This window comes from Pseudophryne corroboree, chromosome 3 (assembly GCF_028390025.1).
Source record: "Pseudophryne corroboree isolate aPseCor3 chromosome 3, aPseCor3.hap2, whole genome shotgun sequence".
Classification (NCBI taxonomy): Eukaryota; Metazoa; Chordata; class Amphibia; order Anura; family Myobatrachidae; genus Pseudophryne; species Pseudophryne corroboree.
This window is the reverse complement of record NC_086446.1, coordinates 365,681,763-365,693,566: the sequence shown is the minus strand read 5'-3', so window position 1 is coordinate 365,693,566 and position 11,804 is coordinate 365,681,763. Positions and strand designations below refer to the sequence as shown.

General features: G+C 41.8%; 1 protein-coding gene across 2 annotated transcripts in view; it reads left to right on the top strand.

Annotated features, from left to right (window-relative positions):
• Positions 1-3,639: 3,639 nt before the first annotated feature.
• TMEM98 (transmembrane protein 98) overlaps positions 3,640-11,804 on the top strand; it is an 88,488-nt gene continuing 80,323 nt past the window's right edge. Inside the window, exon 1 of one of the 2 annotated variants that reach the window (XM_063959848.1) lies at positions 3,640-3,724. The gene's annotated coding sequence lies outside the window, so the exon portion shown is untranslated. Of the gene's footprint in view, positions 3,725-9,857; positions 9,950-11,804 lie in introns of those variants that run through there. The other variant, XM_063959847.1, reaches the window with a different exon arrangement.

Sequence of the window (11,804 nt, the reverse complement as noted above, 5' to 3'; positions counted from 1 at the left end):
TTGTTAACCAACCAGCCCCGTTCTAGCCACATAACTCCCATCCTCTACTCCCTTCACTGGCTGCCAAGGTACCTGAAGCAGCTTCTGACCCCATACTGCCCCACTTGATTACTGCGATCTGTAGATGAAGGACTTTTAGCAGTACCTAGAAGCTCCCGTAATTTATCTGGGGATCGAGCTTTTAGTCATGCGGCTCCGACATTATGGAAATCACGTATCGCACAGTGCGAGAGGTCCCAACTATAGAATCCTTCAAAAACAGACTCAAGACTTTCCTGTTTACTCAAGTATTTCCGTAATGTCTTTTTAGTATCTACATGCTTCTGTATGAAAAACTGTTCTTTACTTCATTGTTTCTGTACTATATTATGTTATGTATCTGTTAAGCACCTTGAGTCCTACTAGAGAAAGAGCGCATAATAAGTAAAATTATTATTATAACTTATCGCCGCTAATAGGATAGTGACTTATAGTATTTGCAATGATTTATCGTAAAATGCATTATCACAGCAATTACAATTAGACTGCAATCTGGATTTCCGTTTGCACACACCACACCCAAATATAACTCTCTCTGCACATGTTGCATCTGCCCCACCTGCAGTGCACATGGTTTTTCCCATTAGTGGAAGATTTTGCTTTTGCAATCAACCTTGAATTAGGCCCTTTGTTAGGTGCTGCATCACAACCTATATATTAAATGGGGAAAATCTAGGGGTAATAGTCTTGGAAAAAGATTTGGGGGTACTGATTGATAATAGGCTAAATGTCAAAGTGCAGCAAAGAAGGCAAGTAAAGTGCTAGCGTGCATAAAACGAGGAATTGAGACAAGGGACGAGAGTATAATCCTGCCGCTGTACAAATCATTGGTACGTCCGCACCTGGAATATTGTGTTCAGTTTTGGGCACCACATTATAAAAAAAGATATCTGTGAACTCGAAAGGATTCAAAGGCGTGCTACTAAATTGATTAAAGGGCTAGAGGGACTATGACGAAAGGCTCGCTAGGTTGGAACTGTATACACTAGAAAAGAGGTGTCTAAGAGGAGATATTATCAATGTCTTCAAATATATAAAGGGAAATTACAAAGAGTTATCAGAGGAATTGTTTATTAAAAGAACTCTGTATAAGACGCGAGGTCATTCGCTGAGACTAGAGGAGAGAAAATTCCATACGCTACGTAGGAAAGGGTTTTTCACTGTTAGGGCAATAATGGTGGACACTATATATGCATTTAAAAACGGATTGGATAAATTCCTGACAGAAATAGATGTCCAAGATTATAACATTTAAAATATTGACATTTTTATTCTTGGAGGAACATGATTTTCAGTTGTTAACTAAACATAAATCATTATTTCAATTGGGACATTATAATGAACTCGTCGTAAGACAGATTACAGGTTGAACCCGATGGGCATTTTGCCTCTTTTCAACCTCATTAACTATGTAACTATGTAACTCTTGTGGTGCCATATAAATAAACAATAATAACAATAATAATAATACATTGCTCACATTTGGTACGTCTATAGAATGGAATATATGACCAGTATCAGGCAATCTGCCATGGCGTTGGATAAAGTCTGGGCAACTTGGTTTGCTTCTCAAAATGCCCCCTCCCCATTCTGTAGTTAATTAAGTTGTATATCCTTCTTTTTGTGTAACCTGTCTGGACCCCACCACTTGGAGCCCCCTCCTTTTTTCTCTATATCATTTTTTGCCCTCACTCTTGTTTCCTTTTCTTTCTGTTTCTCTTCATTTTGTCTCTTAATCCTCTTTGTTGGCTGGTCACGCTGTAGACCTAGAGGTTTCTCTCTTTCTTTGCACTATTTCTGTCATACAAAATGAAAAAAAAGTTTACTTACAGTATATGCTCGCTGTTTTATTTTTGTATATATCTTTGTACTGTGATTTTTCTGTTATGTATAATACTGATCTTGTGTATAACTGTGAATTGACCAATAAAATTCTTCTTAAAAAAATAATAATAACAATATTAATAACAAAGCAGCCAGTCCCTGTAAAGAAAACATTAGAACATAACACAAATATTTAAGGGGGTATTTACTAAAGCTTGGAGTGAGATAAAATTCTGAGATATAAAGTACCAACCAATCAGCTCCTGTTATTTTTCAAACACAGCCTGTAAAATGTAAGGCGGAAATTATTTGGGTGGTACTTTATCTCTCACAATTTTATATTGCTCTGGGCTTCGATAAATACCCCCTTAAGAGTTAAATGCAGCCAGACAAAATAAACATGCAATAACATTTGACAAAATATCACCATAAACATTCTAAGGGGGATATCTATCAAAGCTCATATAGCGACAAAATTGTGACAGATAAAATACCAATCAATCAGCTTCTAAATGTTATTTTTCAAACAGTCTGTAAAATGTAAGGTTAAAGTTTATTAGCTAGTTTATCGTAGTGATGTGCACCGGACATTTTTTGGGTTTTGTGTTTTGGTTTTGGATTCGGTTCCGCGGCCGTGTTTTGGATTCGGACGCGTTTTGGCAAAACCTCCCTGAATTTTTTTTGTCGGATTCGGGTGTATTTTGGATTCACAGTGTGACACAACGGGATCTCACATGTGCGAGAGCCCCTGCCTGATTGACAGGCAGAGGCATTCGTGGAGTGAGAAAGGGGGCATTGTGAGGCATTGGGGGGATGCGGATGGACATCAAAGGTGTGTCCAGACAGTTTTCAGGGTGGGCTGTGTAATGTCACACGCAGATGCTGCAACCCAAAAGATGGCAGGTTGCCATCTGCCTTAGCAGATAGGCTGCGTAGGCAGAGGGCAACCCTAAACATGCAAGACCATCGTCGTCGTGTGATGCACTCACATGTTTGTGGGGCTGGGGGGTGGGGCATGCGGGGTACAACATGGCGAATCTTGATTGGCTTGCTTGAAGTGAGTTATTTTCAAAAGGTGCCTCTGGGATTAATGGGATCTGAATCTCTTCAGATTCAGGTCCACCAATGTACATGTAGGGCAGTGATGGAAAACCACCACCACAGGACCCTGCTGCACTGGCCAGAGGAACCTGGATCCCTCAGAATCCAGGCATGCCACTATGTCTGTAGCCTATACATAGCTTTGCTGAATTGGCAGATGTGGCCCTTATTCCTCTGGACCCAGGCCCTTCACCAGATGACTTTACATTGAAATGAAAGCAGAGGAAGTCTCTTCATTTTTAAAATCTCAAATCTTGATCACCTTTTTTCTATTTTGTTAGTGCCATAAACTCTGTTTATTGTGCTAAAAATTTCTGGAAGAGTTACTATGTTTTAAAATAATTGTTAGCTCTTTCTTTTCCTTTGCAGAAAGCCCCATGCTAATGTAAATGCACAAAGCATTAACTACTATATTAGTTTAAATAGAAGCATGTTTGTAACAAACATGGCCTCAAAGAGTTGAAATATAAGGAATTTCAATTAATATAATTTTATTTACAATGCACACATACATACAGAAAAATATGTAGTTAATTATTTAAACACATAAAAGTTACTTTATTTAGAGATTACAGATCCATATTTAAATATAGGGGATGGTTAAAAAAGTTATCTACTTTGTGTTTTTTTTTTCAGAGTATACTAATCCCATAATGCAATGGGCCTGGTTCTCTGTAATCTGTCAGACTGGAATGTGTTCTACTCCCTGCGTCCCAGATAAGAACTGGAATGTGGCAAAGGAGAAAAGTAAGAACAAAAGGTGAGTTTTACATTATTATTATTTTTACTGCAGCTCTCTCTTTGACTAATGTTACAAATATATATATAAATATGTTCCTTAACGTAATTAAATCAGGAACAAAATGTACTATAGAATAGTGTAAACCTGTACTGGTTAAAATAGTATGTTTTGAATATCCTGTTTGGGGGAAGGGGAGTGAATTATCTGAAAATTACTTTTTTCTTCTTGAACTTCAAGCGTCTTTTAGAAAGTGAGGTTTCCCCGCTTTATTTTCAAGCCTTCTAAATCTATATCACCACATAAAATATATTAATTCATTCATTCATCTTGGTATGATTTCACTTATAAACGTTTCATATTATAACTGCCGATGTACTAGATAACAATGCTCTCTGTCCTTATTTGCTGTTTAATCCAACTAGTACCATTGCCATCCCCGTGGGTATGTCCCAACTCATAATATGCAGCTAGGTGGAACTTGTCTGCCTCCTTTTTATGCCCTGGGTGATGCACTATCTATATAAAGTAAGATATATATATATATATATATATATATATAATAGACAGCGTGGGCCGCACAACACCGAGAATTTTCAAGAGGGTGCTCGGTCAGAAACTTTTCAATACGAATATCACCACATCATGAGGCTCCAGCTGGGGCTATGTTGTGGATGAGACCAGCACTCCAAAATAGTCAAACAGTTTGTGCCATTTATTGTGCAAATTCAGCAATAATGTACCATCACAAGCGGGTTTGTCTGTGCAAATTCAGCAGTTTTGTAAACATCATTCAGATATATTCAAAGTATCTCACATATCCTGTTAGTGCTGGGGATCCAAATCCTACCCAGCCTGATCTCCCAACAGCTGTTTCGGCTGTCGCCGTCGTCAGGGGAGTGTTACCGCCAGTCTGCTACCCTTGTCACTTTATAACCCCTAAATAATTAAAAACCCGTGCTCACCTGTTTCCGTATTCTTCATTATCCCCGCCAGCTGGAGCCGAAAGGCGCGTCCGCCCCGCCGCCCGGACACCCCGGCGCTCAGTGCTGATGTCATCCGGCTCAGTCCCCTGTTGCCGGGCCACTCCCACTGTTTAGCTCCGTCGCCTCGGTAACAGAGAACACTGTCTTGCCGTGCCACCCCTTCGTGACGCAAGTCCAGTGTTCCCCGCCCTTTTGACGAACGGAGGCAAGCTCATTGGTCCGCCTTTACAAGGGATCAGCCTTTAGTGACGTCAGTCCCCCGCCTCCTCGTATCTAGGCAACAGAGCCCCAGCGCCTGGCGATACCTTCAGCGGGGATTTAGAAAAGAAGAATAACGGAAACATAGTAGTATCTGCATCCATAAAAATCTAAATATTGAACAATATGTTTCCCTCAAAAATAACTATATACACCATATGGCCAGAATTATTGAATACCCTGTTCATATCAAGTATTTGGCTGAATATTGGTAATCTATAATCCCATCACTATATATCATCAGTCATACATTGTATCTCATGAAATGGGATTTACTGTCCCCACTATTTGACCATCATGTTATCCCATATAGACAACACTCCCGACCATATCGGTAAATAGGTATACATTATATCTTATGTGGAGAAGGTATCCGCTCAAGGAATTCAGCTACCTTGAACAGCAGGCCTGATCCAGACCCACATTGTTTACAAAAAACAAGACAAAATTAATTCCTCATTTAACCCCGCTGGGGCCATTGCATTTAATTGGTAGATCCACCGACTCTCTTGTTTCAGTAACAACTTGTTACGATCACCGCCTCTCCTGAGCGATCGAACCAAACTGCCGGAGGCTCTGGCGAATATGGGGCAGAAGTTCATTGACCGTGGATATAATCCGGTGGAGGTAAAAGAGGCTGTGACCAAATGTTTGGGACTGAAACGGGAGGATCTATTGATCCCAAAGATCAAACAAGGAGAAGCTGAGCGGCTGGTATTCACAAGCACCTATGCCATCACATCGGGTTTGGTCAAGAAATCGATACTCAAGCATTGGCACATAGTCCAGACTGACCCGTCCTTAAATAGATTCTGCGCCAATACACCCCTCTTCAGCTATAAGAGGAGTAGGAATCTGAAGGAACGTATCTCACATTCAGATGTCAGTCCTGGAACGGTGTCTAATAGCAACTGGCTCAGCTTGCAAAAGGGAGCCTTTAAATGTGGCAGTTGTGCTAACTGCACTTTTATGCTGACGGGGAACGAATTTATACACCCATCAATGGGTGATAAATATGTGTTGAGACACAGGATGACATGTGAAACCCGATATGTGACCTACATCATTGTATGTCCATGTAAAAAGATCTATGTGGGCAAAACGATTCGCATGCTAAAAGAACGAATTTCCATGCATCGGTCTTCAATTAAAAAAGCTCTTCAATTAGTGGAAACTAACACACCACCGGTAGCCAGACATTTTGCGAGTTGTGGACACAAATTAAAGGACTTTAAGTGTATGCCGCTGGACCATATACCACCGCTCAGGAGAGGCGGTGATCGTAACAAGTTGTTACTGAAACAAGAGGGTCGGTGGATCTACCAATTGAATGCAATGGCCCCAGCGGGGTTAAATGAGGAATTAATTTTGTCTTGTTTTTTGTAAACAATGTGGGTCTGGATCAGGCCTGCTGTTCAAGGTAGCTGAATTCCTTGAGCGGATACCTTCTCCACATAAGATATAATGTATACCTATTTACCGATATGGTCGGGAGTGTTGTCTATATGGGATAACATGATGGTCAAATAGTGGGGACAGTAAATCCCATTTCATGAGATACAATGTATGACTGATGATATATAGTGATGGGATTATAGATTACCAATATTCAGCCAAATACTTGATATGAACAGGGTATTCAATAATTCTGGCCATATGGTGTATATAGTTATTTTTGAGGGAAACATATTGTTCAATATTTAGATTTTTATGGATGCAGATACTACTATGTTTCCGTTATTCTTCTTTTCTAAATCCCCGCTGAAGGTATCGCCAGGCGCTGGGGCTCTGTTGCCTAGATACGAGGAGGCGGGGGACTGACGTCACTAAAGGCGGATCCCTTGTAAAGGCGGACCAATGAGCTTGCCTCCGTTCGTCAAAAGGGCGGGGAACACTGGACTTGCGTCACGAAGGGGTGGCACGGCAAGACAGTGTTCTCTGTTACCGAGGCGACGGAGCTAAACAGTGGGAGTGGCCCGGCAACAGGGGACTGAGCCGGATGACATCAGCACTGAGCGCCGGGGTGTCCGGGCGGCGGGGCGGACGCGCCTTTCGGCTCCAGCTGGCGGGGATAATGAAGAATACGGAAACAGGTGAGCACGGGTTTTTAATTATTTAGGGGTTATAAAGTGACAAGGGTAGCAGACTGGCGGTAACACTCCCCTGACGACGGCGACAGCCGAAACAGCTGTTGGGAGATCAGGCTGGGTAGGATTTGGATCCCCAGCACTAACAGGATATGTGAGATACTTTGAATATATCTGAATGATGTTTACAAAACTGCTGAATTTGCACAGACAAACCCGCTTGTGATGGTACATTATTGCTGAATTTGCACAATAAATGGCACAAACTGTTTGACTATTTTGGAGTGCTGGTCTCATCCACAACATAGCCCCAGCTGGAGCCTCATGATGTGGTGATATTCGTATATATATATATATATATATATATATATATATATTTATTTGTGTGTGTGTACTGTATATACATACTGTGTGTCTGTTTTATATATATATATATATATATATATATTTTATTTTTTATTTTTTTTGCTGTGCCTGTTATCAAGCTTTTTCCACTTTAAAAAATTTCTTTTATTTCAATCCAGCTAGTCTAGAAATAGCAGGAATTTTAATCCTATTATTGATTTAAAGCTTTCTACTAGATGCAGAGTACTTGATCTCTACTTATGCACTAGAATATACTGTATAAGCACAAATCGTCTTTCTTTAAATCATATCATTATTACTGCTTTCTGTGCAGTTAAAGTCACATGCCGACACCTCTGGTGCAGATTGAGTGTTGTTTCGCAGTGTCTACTGTGTGAATAAGACACAAAATTAAACAAAAAGTCGCTACACTACCATACCTCCCAACTGTCCCGCTTTCAGCGGGACAGTCCCGCTATTCGGACCCTGTCCTGCTGTCCCACCCGCGGGCAGCAGTGTCCCGCGGGCAGGGGGGCAGTTGAGAGAGCCTTTGATCACCCGCTGCTCTGCTCTGCAGAGCAGCCGGTGATCACTGAAAACATGCTGGGCGCACGAGCACTGCATGCATTCAGTGCTAGGAGGGGAGCGGGGGCTGCCCAGCTGCTCGGGGAGCGCTGGACACGGCCCCAAAAGGCAGGAAAATGCCCCGTTTGGTGAGGCCACGCCCACTCTGAGGAGGAGGCCACGCCCATCACAGAGAGGTCACGCCCCCTTTCGGACAAGCGCGTGGCTATGCCGCGCAAAGTTGGGAGGTATGCATTACACTGTTCAACGCAGCTGACTCATGCCGGGCATCTTGCAGCACATGGCATATTGAGGCTAGGTGTATGAGGACACATCTGCATATAAACCACAAAGGGCTTCATTTGTGAAGAGCAAAAAGGCCAAAACACAGAAAAATACCCTCAATAGTAGTGCTGTGCATATGACCTAGCGATTGCCCAAGTGTGTTCAGGGCTTGCACCCATATACATGGGTTTGCAGACCATGACGGTGGTGGTTTTGGGTATGTAGACATTTGCACTGGCTAATGGAAACATTTAGTAAACTGATGCTGCATTCAGATCGCAAATGCCGGATCCTACCCGGTAAGAGAAACGTGTACTTACCGGGTGGGATCCGGCATTTGCGCTCCGTTGCTGGCTTTCTGACCCGGCAATATACCGGGTTGGTTGCCATAGCAGCGGAGGGCGCAGCAGCAGCAGGGGCGGGGGTGGAGGCGTTGCTGGGAGATCAGCTCATCTCCTGCGCCGCCTCTCCCTATGCTGTGAATGGGAGCCGTGTCGCATCGGAACGGCTCCCATTCACACTGCGCCTGACCCGGTAATCAACCCGGTAATAACCCTTCTTTTTTACCGGGTTGACTTACCGGGTCAGGTGACCCGCTAATTCTGAAAAGGAGCTTTCACATCGCACACTGACCCGTTTCGACACGGCAATATGCTGTGTCGATACCGGGTTTTTAGTGCGATGTGAAAGGGGTATGAGGGTACTCTTTGCTAAATACAGAATAGTTGTGACAATGTGCCTTGTTTTTAGAAATTGTGTTGAAATTAATAGAAAGGTTGATTTTTACGGATGCACAGCTGTTTTCATTCTGAAAAAGATTTTTGTACCAGACTGGCTTAAAGCTAATGGAGATTCATTCGACACTTCATGTCAGTTCAGCAGAGAAGACAACTTTTCTCTATATAAAACTAATAAGGGGGATATGTACTAAGCAGTGATAAAAGTGGAGAAGTGAGCCAGTGGAGAAGTTGCCCATGGCAACCAATCAGCACTGACGTAACATTTATAGTGTGCATACTATAAAAGTATACAGAGCAGCTGATTGGTTGCCATGGGCAACTTCTCCACTGACTTCTCCACTTTTATTACAGCTTAGTACATGTCCCCCAAAGTCTCAAACCCACAAAAATATAATACAGTCCCAATGACTCCTCTCTCATAGGAGGCAACGTTTAAAAATCATGGGGACTGCTTGTTACACTACTTCAGTATGACTGAAAAATGCCATGTTCAGAAATAGTTGAAGTCAGCGTGTGTAAATGTAAAGCAAAATGTATGTCTATAAATACATCATAAGCTTTCTTCTATCTCTAAACCCGCAAAAACAATTTCTGTCATAGTTTTTTATTAATTCTAAAACACACGAATACATTTTGCAGGGCTTCCTGCTCTTCTGCATACCCATAACACCTGCTGCTGACATTTATAGTGTCTTTATTTCAAACTATTATAAATTTGAAGTCAACATTTTCTAGAACACTGAACTCTGCAATTATATTGCAGCACTATGGAAGGAGGGACAGATAACTGAAATGTCTCAAACAAATGGCAAATACACATTGTAAGGTTGAAGTAAAATGTTACTCACGCCCCTTTGTAAAGCCTGTTAATGATTTAGGAAAAGACAAACGTAGGCAGAAATGTTTACCCACTTATGTATCAGTGTAAGGCCTACACGGAAGTAATTATCAATAAAACTCAGCATCGATGTCTAAATCTAGGTAAGAACATTTGAATTAAACATAATACCACTAATCAACTGTAAGGAATTTAGGCGTGAGGGTAAATTTGCCAAATGGCAATAGACAGGAAGACAATCTATTTAATTATATATGGACTAAGAACAGATATTTCTCATTATTAGCATGTAAAACGTGGAAGGCTGCAAGTGTGCTTTTCTCATATATTAACATGGAATGGTTTACATATATGTAGAAAACGTGGGTTCTTGTTGGTAGCTACAACTCTGGAAGCTTTTCAGCCTCGCCAGGAAAGTGTTGCCTTATTAATACCTCTATAATTATAATTATTATTATTACCTAATTTGGGAGATTACAGTTTATTGCTGCATAAATAAATAAATGTAATTGCTATGAATTGTACATTACCTAGCTAGCTGCAATTCGGCATCAGTGAGTGTTCCTTCACACCCACCATTAACATCCGGCTTTTAGCTCAGGGATTATTGCATTTTTTTCTTCATGTTTGAGATATTCATGTGGCTATAACTTCTATCCTCTATAGAAGAATTACATTAGGTCTGCTGCAAGTATGTTATGAATGTTGAGTTTGACCTGGACAAAATGAATGATTACAACTACAATATTTTTCATATTATTTCAGCTGTTTGCAGTGTTTTCATGTGTGAAAAGCACTATTATAAAGGAATAGGGTAATAAAGTATATCTGCATTTGTTTACTTGTCAGTCCGAACTCTCAGATGTGAGCAAGATGAGGAAGTAATGCTTTAGGGGGACATGTACTAAGCAGTGATAAAAGTGGAGAAGTGAGCCAGTGGAGAAGTTGCCCATGGCAGCCAATCAGCATTGATGTAACATTTATAATTTGCACACTATAAATGTATACAGAGCAGATGACTGGTTGCCATGGGCAACTTCTCCACTGGCTCACTTCTTTACTTTTATCACTGCTTAGTACATGTTCCCCTTAGTCGGCTGTCAGGTTAGGACATTAAACATTGGTACTCATAAAAATAGGAGATTTATGGTAGACTTACCATTGTTAAATCTCTTTCTGTGAAATACATTGGTTTCCACAGGGAAACATCGGGTGTAGAGTGGATCTTGATCCAGAGAGGCACCAACAGGCTAAAGCTTTAGGCTGTCCCAGGATGCATTGTGGGGCCTCCTCTATAACCCCGCCTCAAGGCACTGTGAGCTCAGTTTTGTTAACCAGTCCAATGTAGGAGCAGGCAAAAGAGAAGGCAGATGTTAGTCACATAGAACCAGATTCTCATGACAGGAGAAGGGATCAGCGGCTAATGCCATACAAACCCATAGAAGCTAGGTGCGTCAGGGTGGGTGCCCTGTGGAACCCAATGTGGTAAGTCTACCATAAATCTCCTTTTCTGCATCAGGGTACATTGGTTTCCACAGGGAAACATCGGGTGATGTCCGAAAGCAGTTCCTCATGGGAGGGGACGCGACTTAGTGGGTATGAGAACCCGGCGCCCAAAGGAAGCATCCTGGGAGGTCGGAAGTATCAAAGGCATAGAACCTGATGAACGTGTTCACTGAGGACCATTTAGCCCTCTTGCACAATTTTTCAGTGGACGCGCCACAGCGGGCCGCTCGAGAAGGTCCAACAGACTGAGTAGAATGGGCAATAATAGCAGCAGGAACTGGGAGTCCAGCCTGTGCTTAAGTTTGTGCATTCACCATTCTAATCCATCTGGCATGGGATTGCTTATTTGCAGGCCAGCCACATTTGTGAAAAGCAAACCAGACAAAAAGGGAATCTGACCTCCAGATAGAGGCAGTCCTTTCCACGTATATACGGAGAGCCCGTATCACATCCAAAGACCGCTCTTTGGAGAACAAACCAGAAGAGATGAAG